This window comes from Anas platyrhynchos, chromosome 4 (assembly GCF_047663525.1).
Source record: "Anas platyrhynchos isolate ZD024472 breed Pekin duck chromosome 4, IASCAAS_PekinDuck_T2T, whole genome shotgun sequence".
Classification (NCBI taxonomy): Eukaryota; Metazoa; Chordata; class Aves; order Anseriformes; family Anatidae; genus Anas; species Anas platyrhynchos.
In genome coordinates this window covers 78,881,803-78,907,878 of record NC_092590.1, presented here as the reverse complement: position 1 = coordinate 78,907,878, position 26,076 = coordinate 78,881,803, and the positions used below count along the sequence as shown (strand labels likewise).

The 26,076-nt window shown below is 45.2% G+C and overlaps 1 long non-coding RNA gene across 3 annotated transcripts; it reads left to right on the top strand.

Moving 5' to 3' along the window:
- Positions 1-5,270: 5,270 nt before the first annotated feature.
- Positions 5,271-23,513, top strand: LOC106019730 (uncharacterized). 3 transcript variants are annotated; one of them, XR_011809309.1, is made up of 4 exons: positions 5,271-5,385; positions 18,690-18,886; positions 20,158-21,554; positions 23,098-23,513. It is a non-coding gene; the product is annotated as an uncharacterized lncRNA (long non-coding RNA). The 3 variants fall into 3 exon arrangements; XR_011809310.1 differs by lacking the exon at positions 20,158-21,554; XR_001194780.5 differs by lacking the exon at positions 23,098-23,513 and having other exon boundaries at positions 20,158-22,711.
- The last annotated feature ends 2,563 nt before the right edge of the window (positions 23,514-26,076 follow it).

The following is a 26,076-nucleotide window of genomic DNA, read 5'->3' as shown; positions in this document are numbered from 1 at the left end:
GTCTTTGTTCAGCAGCTGGATCACAGCTCCTGCAAGGACGCGCTCCAGGAGAGATGGCTCCAGGTTTCTGCAGCTCCCAGACAGCCTGCCCGGCTCAGTCATTCTGGGAAAAGTTCATGGCAGCTGACCGAGGGAAAAGGTTCACCCTCCCAGCCTGCGGCAGAACACTGCTAACGGCATCTCAGCCTTGTCTTCGGTCCCAGCCCTTACAGCTCCCCCAAGGACACCACGTGGAAAGCGCTTTCCAGAAAGTGAAGGAATGGACACGCAGGACCCCACCTGCCTTTCTGTTCCTCTGCTTGCCAGCTCCCATGCATGGCTTTCGGCTCTAATTTTTTTTTTTTTTTTTATTGTGCCAGAAGCTTCTGGAGTGCAAAGAACAGGGAGTTCCTTGGATGTGGAAGTAAAAAAAAAAAAAAAAATAAAGACCAAAAAAAAAAAACCCTTAGCTGAACGTTGTCAGCAAGTCGCTTTTTGTCTGTGAGCCTTGCCACCTCCAGCTGTGTTCTCAGCAGCTCCTACAGAGATTTGGCCTCTCTGCCACTTTTTGGGCAGCCGACCTCCGCGGAGAGCCCGCAGTGCTGCGGGAAGAGAGGGGCTGGCCTGGCAGGGGCCGTGCTCTTCCCCCAAGTCAGCGTGAAGCAAAACGTTGCTGGGGGAAGGAATGAGGGGCGCGTGCCATATTTCCAACGAGACGTGAAACCAAAACCCTGACCCCCTTTCCCTGCTTGTATGGCTCCTGTGGGGCTCCTTGCCAGAGTCTGTGGGTGAGCCTGGTCTACTTTCCAAAATGAAAAGAGGTATTTGTCCTCCCCGTACCAAATCCCCTTTGCAGATTCAACTGGACCTAGGGTTTATCTTCTCTGTCTAAGCTGCTGCTAAGCAGAAGACATTTCCCAGCGTAGGTTAGTCACAGGATTTCCAAGGCACCATGTCTTGCAGAAAGGGTGACCACTCCATTTAACAGTCCTGGAAAGATTTTTTGCCTGCTCCCTTCCAAGCTTATATCTCTCCTGTAGATGCGCAGTGCCAAGTGCTGCTCAAATACGCCTTCCACATTTCCTTCCAGGGAGATAATCATTTTCCTGGGACCATTTCCTTACACATGTGCCGGAGCTGGCAGCGATATCTGCACTGCTCATCGTGGCTCAGGCTGAGAGCTTGCAGGGACAGGGGGACAGAAATGGGTCACTTAAATGGCAAGCCCATTAACCAGTGGGCTGCCATCCTTCTCCTGGCTTTTTGCTCATGCACAGGCACATTGCTTGGCCAGTGGGTGAGTGAGTGGCTGGATATAGAGACCGAGCTTCACCGGGAGACGACGAGAGCTGTTCTGATTGCAATGCTTCCCCGTGGTTTGTAGGCTTGCTGTCACCCAGGCAGTGTGCGCTGAGGGTGTGGTGACATTAGGAGATGGAGCACAAGCAGAGATGGCAGCGGGGATTGTCAGGGGCAGGTTTCTAGCAGGGGCTAGACTGATGATGAAGCAGTGTAGACCTTGGTGTGAGGTTTTCATTTCTTTGTTCCTGATGAAACTCAGGTTGGCTGCACAACCCCTACCCAACCCAGAAGCAAGAGGCCTCTCCAAGAAAATGCTCAGTTCCAGTCTATCCCTCCTGGAAGCTGAAGCAGCTGCCGAGAATAAAATAAAACGATACTACAGCGTGATATGAGGCTGGAATCAGGGGCGCTGGCCAAGCCTGAGAAAAACTGGCCTGAAGAAGTAGTAAAAACAGTGCGGATTCCAGCAGGCTCTGTCCAAAAGACAGGCTCTTAAACAGGCTGCCTGAGTATGGTATCAGCTGGACGGAGATCCAAGGCTGGATGCTGGACAGTGGCGAGTCCGTAGGTGGGCTGTGGCTCAGCCCTTGATGGAGAGTCCTTGATTATCATCTTTCCCCAGCTCCTTGCTGCCACATCTGTTTGGATCTGAAGCCTCCTGGCCACAGGAGTGGTACCTGCTGCTCGAGGGAAGGGGCAGGGGTGGGCAGCGGGGAGGTGGTGCCCAAAAAGCCTCCAGCAGCCTCTGCAGTGCCCACGGGGAGGTTCTGGGGTCCCAGCCTCAACCAGCACCAAACCATTCTGACCAGAAACAGGGGTTTTGGAGGGGTATTTATTTCCATTTCCATCCACCTCCTTCCCCAGATCTGGGGCCAGCTTTCCCACTTTTACCACGTTGCCAGCAGCCCTCCTTGCGCCCCTGTGCTCAGCTGCTTCTCCTCCCAGAAACTCTCCTCTAGCCCTGCCAACCTGACAGTCCCGGCGATGCTTTTGCTCTTTCTGCTGCTGGTGGCTGAATGGAAAGAGTGAGTCCCTCTTCAGGGAGGGATGAATGATGAAACTAAAGACTTGTCTGCCTCTCCTCATGTGCTCCTGCCCTGGGCTATCACATAAGCTAGTCTACTCTGCCATAGGCTATTTTGCTCGCTCTTATTATTCAGCATTACAGGAATTCACTCATCTGTTTCAACCCTCTTTTTTTTGGGGGAAAGCAAGCCAGGTTAGAGCATTTCATTGTGCTCGAGTTCAACAACTGCTGGCGGACCACTGTTCCTTGATATAAAACTTTTAATGAAAGATTGTAGTTTTTGCAGGAAATCTAATAACACGCAGTAGCAGATATTTCAAGACCATCTTCGCTGGATTCATTCCTACCTTGTACCAGTGCCATTTCTGTATTGGAACAGGCCAGCATTTGTTATTACGGAAGAAATTCATTTCATTTGTGGATCTGGGAGTCAGAGAAGAACCCAATCTTCCTGCGGAGGGGAATCATAAAATCTTGCCTGGACTGTATGTATTTCTGAACTGTGCCTGACCTCTGGCGCGCTCCCTTCACAGTGTGGAAAGGAAAAAGAATTAAAATGAAGAAATAAAGCTTGACTCCAACAGGGACAATGTTATTCATTTTCTTTTGTTTTTACACAGCAGAACCAAAAATAGAGTTTTTGTCCATGCAAAACATTTATTGAAAGCTTGAGATTTCTCATCCTTCTTCACGTCTGGCTCAGAGTAAGAAATCAAGGAGTCTTTTCTTTTTCTTTTATTTCTTTATTTTTTCCCCACATCTGTCAAGGAAATTAGATAAGTTGATAAAAAACATTCATAGTTTTACCTGTCTTCAAAAGCCACCCAGCTGGCCAGGCTGCATTCTAATCGTTAACACCTAGAATTTCAGCATCTGAAGTGATTTCTAGCCTCTCTTTTTTACCATTTTTTTTTTTTTTAAATGCCAGATGAAATGCTCAGTATTTTTGGGAACAATTCACGTTATTTATTGGGCTCACAGACTAACCACGTGTGTGTGTGTGTGTGAATGGGAACTCGAGGGCAGGGGAATTCCTGGAACGTGGACGAGGAAGGAGGAAAGTCAGCAGATTTATCTCCTTGGAAGGGGCCATGCCGAGGCAGCGCAGATGCTGGAGCTGTCCAAACGCCACACGGCAGCGTCTGAGGCAAACCTCCGGGGAGGTCCCCACGCTGCTCACAGCCCTTCCAAGCAGCAGCTGAGAGCGTGGTGACGGGACAGGGATGACCCAGCTGGCTGTCCTGCTATTGCTTGTGTCCCCTGCTCCACCTCATCGAGCACAGAGTGCTTGGGCACAGGTCTGGGGACAAGGAGGGACACCAAAGAAGCATGTGCCACCAGTGAAGTTCCCTCTGGAATAGTTTTCTGCAGCAATTAAATAGAAATACAACTTGCCTCCCTGTCCATCAGCTGAAATACTAACTTTCCAGGGAAGTTACTTGCGACAGATCAGGAAACTTTCTGATGTAATTTGACTCTTTTTAAACTTTTTTTGGTTCTGTCACCTTGCTTCCTGAATGCTTGTGGATTCACCGCTTGCATTGACCCCCCCCCAGCACCACTGTCTTCCCGCACGCATGCTCCCTCCTAAAAGTCTAAAAGCCAAGGGTTGTTTAAGTAGGTACCACTTTCCAGAGGGATCCCCAGATCTTAATCTGGGATCTTCTGGGCTAAAGACACAAAGCTGGGCTCCTGACTGCCCAAAAAGCTCCTTTAGCACGAGCTGCTCGCAGACACCCATCTTTTTTGGATGCGTCAGCCACTCTCAGGCTGCTTACCAGGAGCACTGAGGAAATCAGTGGGAGGACGTGAAGCACTGCACGAGGCCCCTTCACCCTGCTCTTGTAGCTGTAATTGCTGCCTCTGCCACTTAGCACAGCCCGTCTCTCCCCAGCTCCTGCTCCTCCATCAATGCCCGCTTCCTTTCAGCTGCGATCTCTTCACCCCTTTCAGCTCATTTGGTTGCTGATTCTCTCCCCTTATTTTTTTTTTCCTGGCTTTCCCACAGCAGAGTCCTTCTTTCAGCCTGACTCACCCAGCACTGAGTGATTCCTTCACTCCCATCCCCGTCCTCCTGTGGGGGGCTCTAGGGGCACCCTCCTTTGGTGTTGCTACCTCTTGCATTTCACAGTGCTGAATCCCCTCCTCAAAGGTTCCAGTCTTGCACTAAGAACCCATTTTCTTCCAAAAAAAAGCAGTGGACCAGATCCTGTGTCCCTACCAACCCACTGCTCTCTGCCCTTTAAATATCATCCTGCTCTGCTGATGCCAGTAACCAGGCAGTAGTAGTTCAGAAGAAATGAAGGTAGAGGTGACTTTAACATTAAATACTGTCATCTAATACCACTATCAAATTATTTTTTCTTTTATTTCCTAAAGAGGTCACTCAAAAATTAAAAGCGAAGCATTTTTAGTGCACTGTGTTGAAAAACAGCATTTATTGTAGTTTATGGTTCTTCCTATTCCTCACCCCCTCCCCCTGCTCCAACCCTCCCAAAAGTTCTTCAGGGTCTTTCTCATTCCAGAAACTTCCTTCACCTTAGCAAACACAATCCTTGGAGCAAAATACATCTCCCCTTCAACATCATCACAGAAGGATACTTAATATTTTAACTTTTTGTTTTGATCTTGAGTGAAAATAAGTGAAAAAAGTCTGAAAAGTGTATTCGAATGAAGAGGAAGACTTTGAGAAAAGTCTGGCGTCAGCTAAATAGCAAACATTTCAAATATTAAAATATTTAAACATAAACAAAATACAAACAAAGGGGAAGAGCAGAACAATCAGCATATAGCGTAGAAGAGATGACAGCATAGAAGAGATGAAACCTCCTCAACAGCTGACCTCAATGAGCTCCAAATGCTCCTACAGGTGATGGGAAATGGGAGAGCCACGCTGCATAAGGTACAGCTGGTGGGTGTAGCTTATAAAGAAGGTTGGGACATGAGGGGAAGCTTTGGTGAGTCTTAGGAAGACTGGTGGGAGCCTTTTCTTCTGGCCAGATCACTTTGGTTCTCTGGGTGATGAAGTGCTGAAGGCATTTTAAGCATTGGTGGCTGTGTAAAGGCGTAACAAGAAGGTATTTTTAATGTTTTCTGGGGAGAAGATGTTTATGGTGGCTGCCTGTGTGAGTATCAACTTTCTGGGTGCTTGGGGTTGGGTCTTACCCTGATTCTCTTCTCTAATAGAGATTGCAGCTATATGGTGATAAATATTGGCTTGTGGTAGCAAGAGGACCTAGCTGCCCTGTTGTACATCGCTGGCTCCTGTGCTCTTGGATAAATAGTCATAGTTCTTTTTTTCCTCTACTTGCAAGCCCCCTCTCTTTGTCAATCACTATTCTCTGGATTCTGCATTATTTACAACTGCTGTGATGCTATTTCCTTGGTAGTCTTCTCCTTTTATTGTTTGTCTCCCTTCCTTCTCCTTGCTGTAGCACTGTTCCTGCAGGGGGTGTGAGCCTGGTCGTGGCTGGTGCATTGCTCCTTGCCATCTCACCATGCCTTGGCAGTGTGAGTTGTCCCTCTGCTTGTGTGAGTCTGTGGGATCTTGACCAAACTCTGACAATGGGAGGTGATGGGAGAGGTTTAACCTGAGTGATGCCTTTAATGTCATCAGCACCCAGCTCCTTAAATACATCAACAAAAAAAAAAAAAGATTGGACTCGATGATCTTGAGGTCTCTTCCAACCTAGAAATTCTGTGAAAACTTTGTGCAGGCTCTGTGGGGATGATGTGTGTAGAAATGGTCAGCTGCAGATGAAGTTCCCTCCTGTGTGGGAATGGTCAGATGTCCTGTAGCTCTTACGTGAAGACAGATATTACCTTAAGATTTGTGCTGCATCCCATAGTCTCAGTAGACTCAGCTTTCTAAGCACTGAAGGCAATTTGGTGAGGTTCCCAGTGCGGCTTTTGGGTAAAAGCTTTCTGACTTCGTTTAAGATGTCTGGAGAAAGGTTGAATTTAGATTGCTGCCTTAGGTCAAAGCTAGCTACTCTATTGACTAGCTGAATCCTAGAAGAAATATGTTGGAGCCATCAGTGAGTAACTTAATAAAATGAAATAATTTCTCTATTACATTCAGTTCAAATTTATTAAGGTTATTATCCTAAATGAAGAGAATGAATATTAGAAACATACTTTTGAGGTCTATAACTGCTCTCAGTCCATTGTTAAAATACTGTTCAAAATGTAAGTAACTGCCAGGGCACTCCATTATCAGAAACAATGACCTGCCAGGATAACGGTGCAAATGGCTGAATTTATTTTTTTGGCCTAGCGAGGAACAAGAAGAAATATGAAGTACCTTTTAAAGCTGACCTGCACTGCAAGTCTTAACTCCACTGAAGAATTGCTTTACCCACTCACCTCTTCCCATTATCAAATGCAAAAAGGCTTTTTGAAAGACTTTCCTTCATTAGGTTGAGTAGAAGGAAAAAATCTGCCTAAACATTTTATTTGAATGTGACAAAATGAAACACTTTGTCTTCCTATATATATAGTGTGCTCAAACAATTCAGGGCTGGTCTTTATGTTGGCTCTGCGTACTTGGCAAAGGATGCACTTGGAACTTATTTTTTCAAGCTGCCCTGACACAAGTAAGACAGTGTGGCTATGCTGTCATGATCCTGTTTCATGTATGAGGCAAGTGTGTGCTGCCTGGCAGCCACAAATCAGGGGGAGAATTGTTTTTTTCCTAACTTTGAACATTAGTGCTGTTGTAGCCCACATCCCAAACATGAAACTGGGAATCAGAGTCCCTGTGCTGGTGATATTCAGGTGTGTGGTGAAGAAATAGCCCCTGCCCCAAGAAAGCTTGTGGTTATGACCTTCCCTCCCGTTTGCATGTTAAAGTTCAGTAATGACTTGATGCACAAGGTGGAGAATATCTGCTTCTGAGGGCTGCAATAATGTAAGTTTGAAAGTGCCAGAGAAATGGGGATTTTATTTTAAGCTAATGCTGCAGAGTCCTGACTACAGGTTAGATATTCCATAATTTTCATGGCAACGCAGGGTGGAAATTATCTGTAGGTGTACACAACTGCATGCTTGGAGTTGGATCTTGTGCTGGAAGTACAAGGTAAGAGGTAGCTACCTTGCTTCTTGGCCATCTGCTGCAACTTACCCTTGCCAGGCATTTTCTGTGGTCCCACCTATCTACATGCTGTCTTCCCAGATTAGATTTCTTCCAAGAAAAAAACACGCCCTTCTCATGACAGGATTTTTTCTTTTTTGGGAAATTTCTGCACATGATGAACTTTGGGAGGTGGACACACTACTAAAGTGATTGGCAAAGAAAAGTGCTCACCAGCCAACACTGGTGGGTAGTTGGATCAAAACATCAGTTTATTTTTTAGTCAATGCTTCTAATGGAAAATATAACCGTAGCCTGAAAAAAATAGTGAAAATCCAGATCTGTGGTTGAGAAAACAGTTGGAAAATCAGCCAGTAGGCTGCAGTAAAACACTCTCAAGGCAGAACATAACATACTGCAAAGCAGGAAAGCCAGACTTTTAGCCATGCACTCGTTGGGGGGTTGATGCATGGAGCAGTATGTGCATGCTCCACCTATTGTAGAGCTGGTGGAAACCATCACAGGGAGGGAGGGGAAGAATGAGAGAACAGCTCCTCTGTCTTCAGATGGTCCAAACCTGCCTGACATTAAAAGGGAAATTTTAGGAGCTAACCTGTTCCCTGGTTCTTGAGGGTCACATCTTAATAGCCATCTGCAGCCAGGCCTTGGATGACTCCAGGGGCTGCAGATGTTCCTTCTCCTCCACAGCCCATTTTCCACTACTAAGGAGGCACCGAAGGCTTGGTTTATTGCTGTGATGTATATACATAAACCCAACCACTTTTAATTAAGAGCACTGCAAAAAGTGCTAAAATTCAGGAAATTTAAAGATTAAGGCCAAGAGTTTGTTTTCACACGTTCTTAAAATGAACAGATTGGACTTCTCTTAGAGGTAATTTCCCTTTCAAAAGCAAAAAAGATATTTATTGGAAAGTGATTAAAGTTTTCCTTGATATACAGATCTCATTCCAGTTTTGCTAGGAATGGCCTAAGCATTCTTTACGTATGAATTTGAGGATTAAGAAAGATGCACAGCAAAACTAATCTGCTAGTTGCCCATAGGCAATGAGTTTTTTTTTTTTTTTTTTTTTTTTTTTTTTTTTTTTTTAGGGAATGAATCAGTTCTTCAAAGATGTATTCAGCAAATAGTCTAGTTGAAAAATGGCTTGTTTCTCTGTTCTGGGCAGCAAGCGAGCTCACTGCTAGCTTTCCTATAATCAAAATTCTACAAGCAAGTTGAACTGGTTCATTTTTATTACAAAAAAACGAAGAAGCTGAGCTATAATTTAACATAGTGATTAAGCAAGAGCCACTGCCAAAAGAAGCAATCCTGCCTGCCCTGACTGCTCATTCCTTTTTAATGGCACAAACTTCTGACACTGAGTGTTGAACTGGACTGGGAAACCAACCTAAAGTGAATCTGGTCCTGTGAATGTTTGGGGGTAGTGGGAAAGCTGGTCTGAGCCATTCTTGAAATATACCATATATGATTTAATGGATAATGATTTAATTACGTAAATCACACGTGGTTTAAGACAACACAAGATGCTGTGTAAGAGATGTTTACTACCTGCTGAGGAGATCTAGGCACCTGAGATTTTTCACTCATTTGCAAGGAATTTTAGAGTCAGATTAAGTGCTTCTGAGTCTGCTGCCACCTGTTACACATCCTCCTTTCTGGCCTGATGTATCTGACTGATCTCTGCTGCATCCCCACCACGTGCTAGCCCTGTTGCTTGGCTTACCTTAGAGCTAAGTTGGAGGAGAGAAAAGAACCCAAGGGGGAAGCAAGTGGCTGTGAGCCCAGCTGGGCTGTATGACTGCGTGCTTAAAAGGAGACTGGTGGGGCACTTGTTCCTTGCTGGAAACCCAACAAGGGATGTTATGTTGCTGATGGGTAGTTGTGCAGAATCCCTGAAGCCTGTAAGGCAGCATTGACTTAGATCAGGTGGTGATTTGGTCCTCATATTTCATTATCTGTCTATTTCTCTGTTATTCTGATAAGCATCTTGGAGTGATCTCTTTGGACCTATTTGTGTGGTATCATCTCCAGGGGCTCCCATAGTCACGACTTAAAAGGATAAAAACAGGGTTGAGTTGATCCTGAAAGGAGAGGGGGAAATGCACTGCTTTTCTCCTCACCCTGAGCCAGGATGAACAGTTATTTAAAGCATTTTGTGAACTTTTAACTGGAAGGGATATGTTTCAGTCTCAGTTGAACCCAAACCAAGGCTTAGCCAGAAGATGCACTGGTTCAAATCCCAGAGGACAAATACTAAGTTATAAACATTTGCTTAAAATTCATGGCTGCTGTCAACATGCTCACCAGATAATTTCAAAGGGGATATGTGTGAAATGCAGAGACAGAGCCAGTGTAAACTTCCTGCCATTAAAATTCAAATGCCTGTTTGGAGCCCCCTCGCTTCTACAATATTTGATCAATTCAAGAGATCAGGAGCAGGAACCTAGGATTTGAGCCAAAGTTATGGTTGCCTTCTTTGCTCTTCTGAAAAGGCTTTGTTCAGAGATGGATGAAGTCAGTCTGAGGATGGGCCTGTTTACCAGTGGAGGTTTGTGTCCTTGGGTGCTGTGAATTCAGGATGCATCAGTGGACTGGGGCACACTCTCTTCTAGGTTAATAGAACTTTTCTTATCTTAAAGGTACACTCAGTAATAACTCTGCATTTGAGCCACTAGTCAGAGATCACAAAGTATATGAGAGGTGGAATTATTCAGGTGGATGTTTGATCATCCTTTGCTTCTACGTGGATTAGTGTCTGGCCTCTTCCAAACCAGGTGAATGCTTCTGCATCTCTGGGATTCTCAAAACTTCGGGTGGATGTGGTCTGAAGCCTTCTTCACCCTGATTTCTTGTCTGTGCTGATCTTATGCTGCCTGGTGTCTTGCACTGGGCTTGCTAACACCTCCTGATCCTTCACAGCTTATGGAGCAGCTTTGCATCAAGTCTTGTGCCTGGAAGCTGCTGTCCCCTTGCTGTGCAGTGCCTCTCCAGTCCTGGTTTTTGTTGCTTTTCTACCCGCAATCACTTGTCTTCCAACATTTAATCCTCCAAAACAGTTTGCAAAGGAATTGCTTCTAGATGCAAATTTGCCCCAGGCCTGTAGAACTTTATGTCATGGCTTCACGTTTAATAAGAAACCATCTTCATTAGGACTGAAAATGACTTCCAGTTCCTCCCAGTCCAACAGCTGTTTAGCTTCATTCTGGCTGCCAGTTGCACACACCTGCATGTTGCAGCTGTGCGTGCTGCTAAAGCACACTGTATCGACAGCCGAGTAGCCAGCACCTGGAAGACATAAAGTATTTACAATTCGGAACAAGAACAAAACTCCCTCAATAAAAATACTTGTAGGTGATCTGTAGTCTTTCAAGTGGCTGATGCAGAAAACATTTTTTCTTCTGATCACTGGGCTGGGGGGAAGATGGAAAGCTAATTTGTTAGCAGGCCTGCTTGCATGTTTGTGAGCGGTGGAGGTAAATGCCCACCAGCCTCTATGCCTGGGAGAACAGCAGACAGACGAGGGAAGCTTTAGCAGACAGGAATTCATTAGGCTGGGAGCTCAAAAATGAGGAGAGCGGTGAAAAGACTTGCAAAAGGAAATGTTGCTTGGGGAATGTCCTAATGACGAGGACAAATCTGATATATTATAATGTCTTCAGGGAAGTTGTAGAAGGAACTTCCTTCCTTGAGCTGAATTTGGCCCTGCCTTTAACATGGGCTTTATTTGTTTTTTTTTTTGTTTGTTTTTTCAGGGCAGCCCTGATACCAAAGTGTTTGCAGTACATGAGAGGCTTTGCAGAGCATCTGTATGTGGGGGTGCCTGGCTCCTGTGGGCTGTCCTTAGGAATCAAACCTTGTCTTGAAAAATGGTCCTTAAATAGCCAAGAGCAGGGAATTGAGCAGCCTCTGGGTCTGCCAAACACCAGGCTGGACTCTGACTGTATTTTCTCTCACCCTGTAGTCTGCCCAAGGATGATCCTGTACTGATTGCAAGATTGTGGGGTAACAGGCTGGATCCTATGTGGTCCTTCCTTGTCTTGGGGGACCCTTGTTAAAGGCACAACAAGAAGCAGGTAAGCCTGTGTAAGGACAGCTGGGTCCTTGATGTTGTGGAGCTGGTCAGTGTAGGGAACCTTGCCAGGGTGTTTGGACAAGTTGGGGTGTGTGTCCTGTGTTGGAATAGGATGAATGTCAGATATAAATTTGGAAACTTTGGAAGATACCAGAAGGGAGTCTTCATGGCAAAAGGCAAGTGAAGTCAAACCTTTTGCTCTTCAGAGATTAAGCACTACTACACACTGTTACAAAGGAATAAGGACACAGGAGCAGCAGAGGTGTAAGCAAAACCCATAAAATGCTTCTGGAAGTACATGACTTGGATTGACATGGGAGATTTTTTTTTTTCCACTCCCATCAGGTTGGTTTAGCTCTTGGAAGTAGGGAAGAAGTGATGTCCCGTCCATGCCACAGACCTTCCTGATGTGGGAGGTTGCTGGAACAGGAGGTGTCAAGTGAGTTTGAAACAGCATGGGTGATTTTAGGGACAATAACTCTCATTATGGTAGGCCAACTAACTGAGTGTTGTCTGGATGGAGCTCCTCTGCTGTCATCCCCTTGGTGTCTGCAACCACGAGGCTGGCTGCTGCTTCCACTTTCTAGCATTAAGTGTCTTTAAATAAGAGGGTAAGGGGTGTGTGTGGGGAGAAACTGAGCCCTGATGTAATTTTTCCACCCATTTCCCTTCCTGGAGAGGCAGCAGGCGTACTGCAGGCTTTCAGAGTGAGCAAAAGAGCATGGGTGGGATTTCTATGTGTTGAAATTGGCCTGGGCAGTGGAAGAGAAACTCCACCCTTCTGTTTTCTGTAGTGGATTTTCTTAGCCTCGTTTCCTCAGGCAATGAGGCTAATGAAATTACAGCGCCTTTCTGTCACCCTCCCTAATAATTTTTGGGTCAATTAGACCATTTCTCTAGGATTTCATATGGAAAAGATGTTCCAAAGGATTTAGGGTGGGATACTTCATGAGATGAGTCTCACTCTGGAGGCACTTCTTTCCAAGAAATAATTGGAGCTCCAACCTGAAGTGGAGACATACAGGAGATGGCAATGGCTAGACAAGGTGGATCTTATGTTCTAGAAGCTCCATTAAAAGAAGGGATTTATTGTTCTTATCCTTTTTTTTTTTTTTTTTTAAGTAAAATAAGAGTAACTGTTTGAAACTTTACAAGCCTGTCGAGTTGATTGGTTTTCACCAGTCTCCTGAATTCACCATGACCTGTCCTACCACAGAGGAGCTGCAGGAGGCTGTAGCACCCTGGTGCAGTGGTAGAGGTCCCCATGGAGGGGGTTAACAGAGTTGAAAAGAGGCAAAGGTGCATATCAGGGCCCTTTTCGTTACAGCAGACTGTGGGTTTATTTGTGCAATGATTGTCTGCTGAATTATTCCACCACCCAAACTGGAGCCACTCTAAGTAGGAGAAAATGAGCTCTGTCAACATAGGAGCTTTGTCATGAGACTTCTTGATGATTGCAAACTTGGCTTTTTTGGAGAGTAGCACTTCTTGCTGCTGGTAGGGCCTGGTCCTGGGAAAGAGAGGACATCCAAAGTGCTGCATGCCCAAGGCTGTCTGCAGCACATGGACAGGTTCTGGGACTGCACTGTCCACTCATCTCATAAGGCATTAGTCTGCATCCTCATGTTCCTCAGGAAAGGAGATGAGAGGTGAGTGTGATGGTCTGTTTTAATTTGTAAGATATTGCATCGTCTCTATGCTCTTATTCAATGATCTTATTTGGATGGTCTCGGTGTGGGGATGCCACCTGGGGAAATCCTGGGTCTTAATGTTGGGTCTGATATCCCTGATCCATGGCGGACAGGATTGCTTGGAAGAAACACACTATTTTTGTGTGCCTTGTATGTAGTGTAATCTTTCTCTGAGCCTCCTTCCCAAAGCCTGTTGAGGCAGGAGCTGCTGCTTTGCCAGGCCTGTGTGCAACATTTAACGCAAGAGGTACTGCGAGGAAATTGAGCGAGCACGGATATAAAATGTGAATGGAAAGGATAAAAGATGGCCTGCTTTCCTGGAAAATGAAGTCTTCATTTCAGTACTTACGTTTTGTCTTCATCACAACAGGTTAGCTTTTTATTCCAAATGCTATTTTTAGTAGGGGAGAAAAATACTAAAAAATTTAATGGAAAATGTTCTGCCTGCTGTAATCCCAATTTTGCATGGACACAATTATGAAGCTTCATCTAGGTGACTGTCTGGTCTATACCTCCTATTTGTTTTTAAAAATCCCATTTCAAATGCCTCTTATGCATTTCTATTATATGTAAGTCTGTTAGATGGATAAGCTATTTCTGATCTTCCAGAGCAGTAAACCTCACAGCTCCCTTGACTCGGTCTGAGAAATTTCCACTGCTTGACATATTAAAAATATATGGAAGTCTGCAATGAGAGCAGATTAAGCTTTATGCCTGTGGAAATTCATTTAGATAACTCCAGATCAGCTGGTGCATGGAAAAATCATTTGAAGAAAAAAAATAAAACCACTTCTGAAAAGCACAGCTGATGCTGTATGTTAAGGAGGAGGAGGACTTTTTATAAAGCATCTTTCATTCCCAGAGCACTTACCAACCTATATATAGAAATCATTTCCCTCTTCCCTTTAGAGCAGCCAACTCCGGGGTGGAATGCTACAGTTGATTAACTGGGCTCAGCATTACCATCTGAGAGCTTAGCAGAAGACAAAACTTAGTCCAGCTGGCTCCATCTGACTGTAGACTTCTCCTTTATGCAGTGTTGAGGCCAAAATTGGCACAACCTCCATGGCCTGGTGGTTGTGGGGTGACCATAGTGGTTTTACGGGGACTCTTTAGTTGCAGGGTGCTGAACGGATGGATGCCAGGCCCCTAGATGTGGCATTGAACTTTGAACTATCTGCATCAAGTGGGACACAGCCTTGAGGAGGGACCTTCTTTGAGTGATGCCTTCTGCATATGCTTGCTAAGGACCAAGTTATCCCTTGACTTCCAATTCCTGCTAGGTTGTCTCCATCTACTCTACTGTGCAGACACAACTCTGTCCTGTTGGTGTGCACAGGGGACTGGGGACAGAGCCAACCCTAGGGAGTCACTTGTAACTTTGAGCAAGCCCCAAAGGGGTTTGGGGAGTTCCCATTTTTATGGGCTGTTCTCCAGCTTGCTTCAATCATTGTTAAATGGGGTGGGGTGAGGGTGTGGGGACAAATGATGACTTGGTGGCCCCTTGAGTCCCTTCTGCCCTGGAAAAAAGAATAAAAGGAAAGTCTGTTAGAGAGCTGACTAGCAATGGTCCCAGTGCCACCAAGATTTGGGAGGTTCAATTAATGTTTAAATGTCCTGCTCTGTTTCTCCCCTCTTGGGTGGAGCCCTTCTCCTGTGACACACTATGGGCAGCTTGTCTTGCCCACTCCTGTATTTCTGCATGTTTCCAGATCGTTTCTGCTGCTGGCTCAGTCTGTGTGAGAGGTTTTCTTTCCTGGCTTGTCTTGTGAGTTAACAAGTCATGAGAGCTATCAGTCTGGCCTGTGGTAAAGCAAGGCCCTCCCTCACTACCTGAATAAAATGCTTGGGATGCATTTTCTGCCTGTAGACTTCTGCTGGCAGAAGACTGTCTCTAGCCTGGGTTCTGGCCATTCTCCACTTTCCAGGACTGCAGCAATAATTCTGGAAACCATGACACCAGCAGGTCAAAGCTTGATGCCAGAGGAAAGCACTTCCTTGGCTCTTGTCAGCTGCTCTGGGTTGTGGCTCTGTTCTGAGGGGCTTTCGTCTGCTCTTACAGCCTGCTTACCCTTGTGTTAAATACTGGAGCTGTTCTCTTCCTGGACCAAAAATCATGTCTCTTGATATGCGTTTCCATGCCTGATGTCAAGGGGTGATGCTCACCCTGTATTAGGATGAACAGAGTCGGGACAGTGCTGAGGCTTTATGTAGACTACCTCAGGTTGGCTGGCAGAAGATGCTATTAGGTAGAAAGGGGGACAGAAAGGTACTGGTAACTTTTTTGACACCCAAAATCTCATGGCAGGATAGCTGTGTATCCATTGGACCTGGGTGGGCAGTGAGGCTCTTCTTCCATAATGAGCCATAAATCCTTATCCTTGGCTGTATATCAGGCCTTATAAGAAAGGGGTTGTATTCCTGATCAGCACCCTCTACACTGTTTCATAACATCCAAACACCATTTCTCTTGCCTATTCTGGCATGGCCATCCACGTTTCAAGTAATGAAAAAAGAGGAAGAAAGAAAAACCCACTGGACTCCTGTGCTTTTTTTTTTTTTTTTTTCAGGCTTAACTCTTTTCTTTTCCTTCCAGTTTCCTTCACGTGTTTTATAGCCACCTTCTACAGGACTTGCTGCTTCCCTGTCCTCAGCCCATCACACCTGCAACCACATTTCAGCTCCTACAAAACCTTTTTTTGTGCTTGCCCAAGAGCTGCAGCCCTGCCTTGCCCTGCACTTAATGGCTGACCTCCCAGCTCAGGCCTGCTCCTCCCCATGAGGCCTGTCTGGTGGTACCTCCCCCCAGCAGTGGAAATGGCTGCTGTGGGCTTTCATTTTAGGCCTAAAACTTTTGAATTTCTTTGAAAAGAGCCCGAGAGGCTTTCTGTCTGTTCTTGATTTCAACTAGTCACTGAAAATTGAGAGTAAAGAAAGCTGCTTGCTCCTCTGCCTTAACTACAGGAGAGCTGCAGGGAGGGACAGTTTTGGGGGCGAGCCCAAGCCCTGCATGTACACGGTCTTTTGGAGGCAGCCATGAGGCCCTTTTGCCTGTTCTCCTGTCCAGCTGCACACCAGCACGGGACTGGAAGCTGTGTAACAAGGGTAAAAGCAGTTCTCTGAGCTAATGATCTGTGGGATCAGAGCTGCCTGCAGGCATCTGGCAGGGCTGGTTCGCACCTTGCTTGCAAGCAGCCTTTGCAGAAATACTCTGGGGTATTTTCCAGAGGAAAGCTCTGTGAAAAGATAGCGTGTGGTGGCTTTGCAGATGCCTTATGTTTTTGCCGATGCTCAAGCTAACAGCTTTATTTCTGGCTTGTTCAACTGTGCAGCCATTGCTGGCTTTCCTCCTGTGCTACTTCTGCTTTCTGCCAGTGGAGACTGCACAGAAAGCAATGGACTTGGTTTCTTAAATCCAGAGGTGACAAAGTAGGCAAGGCGATGCCATCTTCTCCTAGTGTCCCTTTTATTTTCTGCTGTTAAGCTGAGGGGGAGGGGAGGAAAGCAGAGGAAGTTTACTACATGGCTACCTACCATGAGACCTGATAAATCTGCCAGACAATTTATTTGATCTTTGAACCCTGGGGTCCCTTGGAGACAGGCTTGGAGGCCTGCAAAAGCAATCAGAAAGAATATAAAAACCTAATGAGGCCTGGACTTGATCCCCTTCTCCAGGTGAAATTTACAGCAGCTGGCAGAGAATCAGAGCAGTTTAAAAATTATAAAATGTGTGTGTATAGATAGTGTATGAGAATGCATGGAGTTGCTTGGGCTTTCTGCTGTAAGCGCTATCCTTTGTGCTCGTGGCATTTCATTTTAACAGTGGCCCCTGTCTGGATTTCACAATATCCTGCTGCAAAGGATTTGTTTAAAGAAAAAAAAGCACACAACAACATAGTGTTTCTTAGGTTTAGCGTCTTGTTCCAGGTCTAGCTTTGTAAGACATTCCCCCCAGGCAGAAGGAGAGATGTTAAATGTCCCTATCTGACTTTGGAGCACAAGTCCCATTAACTCTCTCTGCTTTGTTGGGGGTGTAGGATTGGGAATTTTTACCTTGTTCCCTGTGCCAGTGTAATGCGATACCTTCAGGAGAATCAAGGTGGCTGGAGATGAGTCTAGCAGAAGTTTTCCTTTTGTGGCAGCAGTGGTGCTGTGTTACTTGTGCAATTTCACTCCCCCTGCTGTAGCTCTGCCTGATGGGACCGATAGTTGTGTGGTATGTTGGTGGATAATTACATAAATGCAACTGCCTTCCACAGCTTTTTTGACACAATACTAATTAAAGGTTCAGAAACCTGAAGATTTGGGCTGAATTCCAATCTGTGAAATCCATCTGAAGTAGTAGGCAGTTGAGATTCTTTTCACTAGAGTTTGCTGTTGTCAGAAAATTTTAAGCTGATAAAACAATCTTTGTGTTGCTTTCTTTCACTATTGTGGAAGCCTTAGCTTTGCTAAGATCTTAAATGGAAGGGGTGCATCTGGTACATGGAAATTACATTGACAGTAAAATAGCTGAAGATAGTGAAATAACCAATAGTATTTTGTTGTCTGAGAGCCTTCAGCCAGCACCTGGGACAACTGTCTTCTGCCCCTGCTGCTGATTGTATGGAGAAAGGCCCTGGAGTTCGCACCTCCATCTTCAACAGCAGGATATCTAGATGTGTGGTGACTCCCCAGCTTTCATCCTGAAAGCTCCTGTTAGTGAATAGGGTGGCTGTTTGAAATACAGTGGTGAATAGGATGGAGCTGGGTACAAAGCTGATGGAAGGATGGATCAGCTCCATCAGAAATGGTGGCATGTACCTTACAGTAACAATCAGGAATGGTAGGATGTAAACCTGTTTGCTCCCACTGTGCCCAACAGAGGTGGTACCAACCCTAGGTACTCCCTTTTCCTAGATCTTAAGGCACTCACAGCCTTGCTTGCAAACTAACTCATGAGGATGGTTCCCAGCTTGCTTCAGATAGGCAGCACAGTAATGTGCAAGCTCAAACCTACCCCCAGCGACAAGTTAGTTTTGGCTGCTTGCTTGCTGAAGGTCAGGGAGCACTCACACGACATCTTCTTCTGTCATGTCAGTGGCAGAAACTGAGCAACCTCCCTCACCAGCAGCCTCCCAGCTGGACACGAGCAGGACTTCTCAGCTGCAGCTTTGTTCTTCACTGAAAAGTGTGCAGTGGGTTCAAAGGAAGCATTTCTGGAATTTGTGTTGATTTTGGACAAATTGTTCAGATGGAAATATCCAACCCTTTAAATACCATTGGGGGGAGGTCTGAAGAGCTCATTTCAATCTTTTCAACCCAAAACTTTGGATTGGAAGTGAAGTTATGTTTTCAAAATTTATGTTCATTTTTATTTTTAATAAAAGCCTTTAATAAACTCAAGGAGGAAACAAGACATTTCATTTTGAGTCTGGTGATGGGCTGTGCTCAGCCCTATAGTGACACTTTTATGGCTCTTTGGTTTGCTGAAAATTTTTAAATATTTCTGTTTTGTTCTGATCTGAAGCAAATCTCTTTTCCAGTTTCTCAGATTTGCTTGTGAACTGAGAAATCAGAGATCTGCAGAAAATAACAGCACCGGCTGGCTCTGCTCAACGCCAGCAGGATCATGACAAAACCAAAGGCTGTTCCTGCCTGGTGCTGGCACCTACTGCGCTGAAGTGAGACAGCAATTCTTCCTGCATGACAGAAGGCAGGGTCTGGTCCAGCACCCGAAAAGGTCAGTTGAGTCACTGTCTTGAGCTGGCCTTTGCCCTGGGAGCAAAGCTCCAAGCACCAGCTCTTCAGTGGATTATTAACGTTGTAAGTGGGTTGGGGTCCAGCACCTTAACTTGGAGACAAATTTTTAATTTTCCAGAGTCCAGGAGTGTTTGGGTTTCAAGCATGTTTGAGGAATGGCTTAATCCCATCTCCTTAGCCTAAAGAATGAACATGCAGCAGGAAAACTGGGCTCTGTATCTAATGGACATGAGAAATCACAGGAAACTGAGTCATTTGGCCACCTTGCAAGATAGTGTTTAAGACTATTGCTTCATTAAGCACCCTGAGGCCTCCAAGCCAGTTTAGTTGGCTCTCCCAAAGTCCTAGGGAGCTGTTTCTTACATGGGCTGCTTTAACCTTGTATGGTCCTCCAGTTCCACTCTATTCTGCTGCTTTTCCAAGGCTCTGTGGACAGGACCTGGTGGGTTTGTACTGCAGAAATCCCCCAGACAGGCTGATCGGAGGTAGCTGCAGGATGTGGCAGCTCCCTCCCACCCCTCATTGCCCGCATAGATGCTGGGGTGTAAATGAGTGAGTGGGGAGAGGTGCAAGTGCTCAGCTTCTGCCCTGCTGGGGAGTTGAGATAAGGGCAGGACGTGTGGCCTGCTCCAAAGCAGGGAGCTGCTGCCAGATCAGGCAGTTTAGATGGAACTTCAGAGAATGAGGTAGATCTGAGCAAGCAGTGAGCTTCTGTCATCTTAAAATTATTGCCCACTTAAAGAAGGAGAGATGTTGGAGGCAGCTCTGACCAGGCATGAGACTGGAAATCGGCTAAAAAAACTCCTCAAAAAAAAGCCCACAAACCCTCACAGCCTGTATTTTCTATGGAAACTGTAAAAGGAGTCCCTGAGCAACAATTGCTCTGTCTGCTGTAGCATTTCAGAAACATGCCCTGGAAAGTCTACTGTCTCCTAATAGCTCACTGGCTACTAAATGTAAATGGCCAAGATTTATTTGGGGTGAGGGAGATGAAAGGGAGTCAAGTTTATAGTCTCTTTGCATTTTGGTTTGTAACAACCCCAGGCTCAGGCAAATGGAACTGCCTGCAGAGACTCTCTCTTGCTGTGGATAAATTTGCAAAGCCAGAACCGCAGTGAGAAAGGGCAGGGTTTCGTTCTCTCGATACCATTTACTGACATTCCCAAGCGTTCATATGTCTGTTGTTACAGCCCTTGGTGCTGTAGCGTTTGAGTGTCTCTCAAACACTAATTAAAGGAATGAATCCTCCAGACATCCCAGCCACTGTGCAGAGCTGTCGGCTACGGTAGATGGATGCTGGTTTGACTCAGGGGATGCTGACGCTGTTCATTAAGCTACTGACTGCATCCAAGCTTCAGCCCTTGCTTGGAAATGATCCGAACTACTGAGACTCCTGCTCTCCCCCGACGCCTTCTTGGAGTGTGCTCGTGAGTCCTTGAGGAGCTGGATGCTACCATTGCTGGAGTTTTCCCGTAAATGCAGCTTGGACTGGAAACCATGTGGAAATTCCCAGAACTAGCAGCAGTGGTTTAGATATCACAGATTGCCTTTGTGCTGGGGCAGGGAAGGTGTGCTCCTGTACTTACGTGTGTGTCAGGAGAATTGGGAAATGCTCCTCTCCTGGTCTTTAGCACTTTTGCAGTGTCTTTACTGAGGGGCCGTGGGAGCAAGGTGGGAAGTTATGGAGCTGTGGCCTCCAACCCAGGTAAATGAGCGATGTGATAATGCTGTGGCCCAAGAGTCAGATGTGTTAAAGCCCTCATGTTTGAGATTGGATCAGCAGACCAGCAACTTGGAGGAGGAAATCATACCTACACCTCGACCTGACCATTGCCTCTTGAAGACCAATTGATATCCTGCCACCCTTAAAACTGGTGCAACTTGTAGGAGGAGAAAACCTGATAGGCACCCATAAAATGGGGGCAAACTGACCTCTGGAGATGCCCCTTTCTGGTCGTTAATCCAAACACTTGGACTCCTTACAAGCTGCAGAGAGAAAAAGAGGTGATGTGAATCCCACCCAGAGTTTTGAAAAGTAGCTGCTCTGATTTAAAGCTCCAAGCAACCAAAAGCCTGGGGTGTCTCGAGGTGCATAGTTTCAGCAGTTAATTCCCCACATTGTCAGAAAACTTCCATTTCATTTCAGTGCTGAATTTGCCTCCTTTTGGCTTCTGACTCTTGGATTTCATTATTCAGTCATCAGCTGGCTGATTAAAGAGCTGTCTCCTATCAAAAATCTCTTTTCTATGCAGGTACTTGTGGGCTGTGATCAAGTCACCTCTTAACCTTCTCCTGGATAAGCTATTAGCTTGAGATACTTATGGCAGGTTTCCCAGACCTCAAACTGTACTTATAGCTCTTTCCTGAACTGCTTCCAATTTTCCTTTTTTTTTTTTTTCCCTCCCTCTCCCCAGTGTCTTTTCTGAAATGGGGGCACCAGAATGTGACAGTGCCTCTGGTTAGGTCTCACAGCTACCATGCGTAAAGGATGTGCCACCTTCCTTCTTGTACTGGCTTGTTTATACTCAATGGCTGATGCTGGGAGCCCAGATTGTCTGTGACCCCAAGAATGTCTCGGGATTTGAGACTCTCTGGGAATGTACTCGCTGAATGTGACCTACTTTCCTTGTTCCTGGAATTTCAGCCCGGTAAGAGGAAAGCCAGCCCCTGGTTGGGGCAGACAGGTCTTTCTGAGACCAAGGTTCAGCTCCCTGCCTGCCAGAGGCTCCTGGAGCAAGTCCAGCTGAGTCCTTTGGGGCCTGATCGCTGGGGTGCTAGCATGGGTGTAGCATGTGTGATTCTGATTTGGGGGATTCTGATTTGGGGCAGCCGTGAGCCAGTTGGAGTCCCTTCCAAACCCATTAGTATTAATCTCACCTACTCCCTTGTTTTCTGCCTGCATGGAAAGGGTGACTTAGAATGGCACAGATACAACGGAGCTGTGGGTAAGAAGGCAGTGGGACTTGTTGCATTAGCTACAGGTACTACACACTTTTTTAACTGCAATTAAGTGACAATAGATATTTACTTGAATAGTTCAGGTGGAGATTCCAGAGGCATAATGCAATATATCTTTTCATTCATTTTTTTGTCATCTGTAGACTTCAACAGCAATTATTTGGTATTATTTTACACTGTATACATTAGCGCAAGAGCAGATTCCCTTTTGACATCACAGCCAAAGCATGTGCATATGGCATAACCTCTTCCTGATTGCAATTATTGTGGAAGAGATCACTTAACTGGTAATGTTGTTTGTTTTCAATCAGAGTGCTGTGCATGCAAGAGTGCTCTTCAGGCAAGTTCAATGTCAGTGCAGTTGGCTTTCAGTCTTGTTTGTGGTTCTATAAAAAAAAAAAAAAATGGTCACTTTGTATACGTTACATATACATAAAATGCTATCTAATAGCCAATAGTTGATATATGTAATTAATATGATGTACTTCTGCATGTTTGACGAGACTTGTGGTCCAGAAGTCTGTTAAATATTATGATTTACACTGTACATTACACTGCTCTTCACTCTTACATAGGGGCTGTGGAATAGTAGGCAAAAGGGAAAAGGCTATTGTTTAGCAATTGCTGTCTAGGGGGTAGTTGAGGGAAATGTAAATTATTATAATTACATATTTAAATGTTTTCAAGGTTGCCTAAAACCACAGCTTCAGAAGAATAGAGCTGGGTAATAATTCTAGAGAGAGCTAAATACATCCTGAAAAATACTGTTTTGGAACAGAGTAGAATTATTTCAGGTGGAAGTGAGAGATGGGAAGGGAAAAAACAAATTAAAGTTAAAATCCCTTTATCTTTGCAATGAGTGAGTGGATTTCTTAATACAAAAACAACTCTTACAACAAAACAACAATGAAAAAAACACCCAACCATTCCACCACCAAAATATAACAAAGAAAAAAGCTTATCTGTAGCTAAGTCAAGGAGGCAACAAAGTTGAGCAGAAAGCCACTGTTTTTGGGCCAGCTGCCTTGTTGCATGATGCCAGGGCACGTGCCCTGCCTCCCTGCTTTGGGGCAGCCAAGCTGGGTGAAGGGAGCTGGGACTTCGTTTGGAGACACCAGATGTTGCATCTGGTCCTTGGTTTCCTGGGGCGGGTTTGGCACCTTGAAGCTACCTTGGCCTGGGATGGGGCGAATACTTGAGTGAATCGGACGTGCTGTGTTTACTTCTGCTCAGCGTGTGCCCAGAAACACATGGACGAGTTGGAGAGAGTTAAGAGAAGCAGAGATAACTGAAGAGCTGGCGAGGCTCGCTTTAAGAGGAAAGATATGAAGTACAACATCCTGCGCTGGATCATCTGGGGCCCGTGATTAATGTTGGCTGGAGAGGAGGTCCCAGCTAAAGCTGGGACATGATAATGGTTTAACAATAGTGAAGATGTCATCGCCGTGGAGGGTAATGTATTGCTTAGCGTGGACTAATGAAGTTATAACGATGAAGTAATGGGATGAGATGAAGAAGATTGTTTAGGCCATCAGTGAAATCTGTTTGGCTTGGAATTGTCCTCTGTGTGTGTGTAAGCCACATTGGCTGCAGCTTTTAATACTAAAATGGGCAATATAATTAAAGGCAAGAACCCTCATTAGCTGAAAGATGGATGTGGCGGTCCAACAGGTCTGTTTGGTCTCTGATTTTTTCTTAAACCAGAGTTACTGCAGACAATAGGTGAAAATTTATTCTCTGTGACTTTCCAGGAAAGCTTTTTTTGTGTGTTTTCCAGGTGGAAATATTTGAGATAATTCTGACAAAAAGCAAGCACATTTTTGGGTGATGAGTGCAATCAAAACCTAAACTTTTATTTCAGCACCATCCACTGGAGGGGGGAAAAAAACAAGCGGCCATCATCTCAGCTCCTCCTACATTCCAAATGACAGCATCTCTTTGCTCTTGGTGGGGAAGTAATCGTAACAGAAATGACCCTAATTCTTTTCTGAAAGACCAATGATGCCAAGGTCAGAGAGAGAACTCTATGGGGTCTGAGGATTTGATCCAGTAAGTGGTTATGCACCCATACATTTTACATCCCTTTTCTTTTGGTAATGCCTTTGTGTAATCGGACAGGTGCATTGTATTTTGAACATATTTTTTCCATTATCTGCTGGGGTAGCTTCAACTTATCACTGAGATTCATAGGAACTGGATGGCTTTTGCAAGGGAGTTTCTGGATGGAACACATTAGCTGCAGACTGGGGTTACTGCCAGTGGCCTCCCTGTGAACTTGTAATCCTGGCCTTTGAGTAACAACTGTGAAAAATCAATGACGATCGCTTCCATTTTTCATGCTGCCGCTGCTGGCTTGTAAGGCCCATTTTTCTCTTCCCTCTTTCTCTTTTTGTTTTCTCAGTGGCAAGGAAAGAAACAAGGCTCAGGAATTAGACAGCAAACTGTCATTGAGCAGATACACAGCTGGGGTTCCCCTTAGGAGGCTTTTTTTTTAAATCATGGAAAGCCAAAGAAGGCTCTGAGCAAACACTGCTGCAGGATATGCGTGGTGGGTTCATTCAGCACCCAGTGACCATGCGGTGCCAAACTAGGGGTAGCCTAGTGTGATCTAGGTGGGAACTGGATGCAATTGGTCCAGATCTACAGCTCCTGAAGTGAGAGAAGTATTTGGGCTGTTTAGTTGAATTTCTGCCCAGGCCAGCTCTTGATGCTTCAGTCCACACAGTTCCAGGAGTGGTTTCTTTAGCTGGTCTTTTGTATTTCCCTATGTTCTCCTTTGGAGCTTGTTGTGGCTCCTCTGTTGCCTCTTTCACCCAAATGAGGTACCTGTTACTACACCTTCTGTAGCCTTTCCTACTGCACTAGTAAAAAATCTTGCTTGCCATGGCAGCTGGCATCATAACAGGGATGCTACAACCCTAGAAGTCCAGCCTGCTCCGTAGATGTCTGAGATGAAAGTTGCATGCTGTTATGTTTGAGGACTTGGCTACTGGGTGCTGAAAATGAGTGTGAACCAAAACCTGTGTTCTGAAGCACCTCAGCACTGGCTAAATCCTGGTATGAGGGTAGATCCAGACTTAAAAGACATGCTCAGTGTGGGACATGTAGAAGGTAGCTAATGGATGGAGGAGCTGGGAGACTTTTAATCTCATTTGTCTGTAGAAAAAAGCTCATTTAAAATAATCCTGGATTCTGGTAAGAAGGAAGTATCCCTTCATAGAGAGTGCTGGTAATGCCAAAAGGAGCTCTGCATCTCCATCTTTTGATGGGGAAGACTCTTGGATGATGTTTTGATCCTTGAAGCTTCTGCAATTCTGGATGCATGAAAGGTATCTTGCTCCCCCTACTTTGAGATCTTGTCCCTTCTTTGCCAAACAGCAAGCAAAATTGTTGATGTATTTCAGCCCTTAAAGATGATTGAGGGACTGGCACATAGATTATATAGCTATAAAATGAGGTCATCCCATGAACATTTTCTGTGGTTCAGAAAAGTTCAATTAACTTTTCTTGCTCAGTCTTCTCCTTTCCCCCCACCTCCTGTTTTGTGGCTTCTTTTGGTGTTTCCTGGCTCCAGCGAAGATCAAAAGCAGAAGAGCAGGGCATTGTAAGGATGCTTATTTTAGTAGAAGCATTGGGCCTGTGGAAAAGCAGAATGGGAAAAATAGGCTTGGTTTGGTTTTGTAAATATCAGTCAATCCTTTTCCCCCCACAAAATCAAAAACAGGGATATTTTGGAGCAAGTGATCCTTATACTGGACTGTTGTTTGGGGAAGGTCCAGGAGTGCAACAAAGCCATATTTGCTCATTGATGAGCTTGTACTCAATGAAGGGAGGTTGACTTAATCTGTTCCAGACTGACTTAAATAACATACTTGCAAGATAAGATTCATCTTTCCTCAGTTCTAGAGGTATTGAGGGATCTGTGGGCATTTGACCTATTTGAAAGAGACCCTGAAAGATTCTCTCAGCACTGATATGAAGGAAGGCTGAAAGCTGAACTTGAATGTGCACATCTCCACACTGCAAGTAGGATTCTGACAACTAAGCAGCAGAGATGAAAGCTAAGATATAAGGAGTGTACCATGCCGAATATAAATTAAATGTTCTGTAACAATAGAAAATAGTGAAGATTTTCATGTAGGGTTGTGTCATAGACCCCATTAATGGCAAAAGTCCATGTTGCTCACAATATGCAACTGGAAGACCATTACT